Source organism: Orycteropus afer, unplaced genomic scaffold (genome assembly GCF_000298275.1).
Source record: "Orycteropus afer afer isolate SDZICR_OR568_19922 unplaced genomic scaffold, OryAfe1.0 scaffold00716, whole genome shotgun sequence".
NCBI lineage: Eukaryota > Metazoa > Chordata > Mammalia > Tubulidentata > Orycteropodidae > Orycteropus > Orycteropus afer.
In genome coordinates, this window is record NW_006922303.1 from 478,773 (window position 1) to 480,067 (window position 1,295).

The window sequence follows — 1,295 nt, forward strand, 5'->3', positions numbered from 1 at the left end:
GTCTGTACCTAAGGAATAGTTATCCCTCATTCCCTATGAGTTGGAGCTTCAACTTCCCCAGTATTCTAAGAGTGAAAAGGAGGAAGGGGCTAAGAGAAGACTTACTCAACAAAGTCCGGATGAGGAATTTTCTATGCTCTTGATTCCAGACTATGGAAAACTGTTAAGGGTTTCTGCTCTGTCACTCACTATGGAAGAGATGCATTAGCAAACATGCTGAGTAAATGCCTTTGTGGGAGAAACTTATATTAGGTGGTACTCAATTGTGAAACCTGCCAGAGGAACAATCCTCAGTCACACCCAATACCCCCTCCACTCATAAATCCAGTCCAGCACAGAGGAACGTACCCAGGAGAGGACTGGCAGATGGACTTCACTGTCATGCCGTCAGGCCAATAAATACCTGCTAGTCTATGCTGACACCTTTACAGAATGGGTAGAAGCCTTCCCAGCTAGGATTGAGAAGCCTTGAGAGTGGGGTCTGGGGGCCTGCCTCCAACTTCTGTAACTTTCTCCTCACATCTGCAGCTGATTTTTTTATAAAATGAATGGCCACTAGGGCCCTCCCTTCTGGGCTGTCTGGATCAGTGAAGGCCACAGAGGTTAAGTAAGACCCTCTTAAAAGACATCCTCCTCAAGTATGGGCTCCCGCGGTCCTTGCAATCAGACAATGGTCCGGCTTTTACACCCAAAGTTATCCAAGGATTATCCACAGATTTGGGAATAAATTACAAATTACATGTAGTCTGGCACCCCCAATCATCTGGAAAGTAAGAAAGAACGAAACCAGACTTTGAAGAGAACTTTAGTTAAGTTATGCCAAAAGACCCAGGAGTCCTGGATGAGACTGTTCCCAATTGCCCTCCTGGGAATTAGATCTGACACTAGGGGTGATCTGGGGCTCATCCCCTATGAAGTGTTATATTGTTAGCCTTTCTTTACCACCAACTTCCTAATATACCTGAAGTGTAACAACTCCCTATGCCATATGATTAACCTGGGACAGGTATAGGAAGCCTTAAGGGAGTATGGTAACAAGATGCTGCCTGCCCCACAGAAAGGAATGAGCATCTCTATCAGTCCGGGAGATCTTGTTCTCCTGAAATCTTGGAAGGAGGTGGACCCTGAGAGCAACTTTCAAGAGATGTGTAAAAGCCCCTTCCAGGTAATCCTGACTACTCTAACTGCAGTCAAGCTACAGGGAGTGCCTCCATGGATACATGACTCTAGAATAAAACTTTACACTCCACAGGAAATCAAGGCAGCACCCAATTGCCTGGAACTTGAAGCCCACT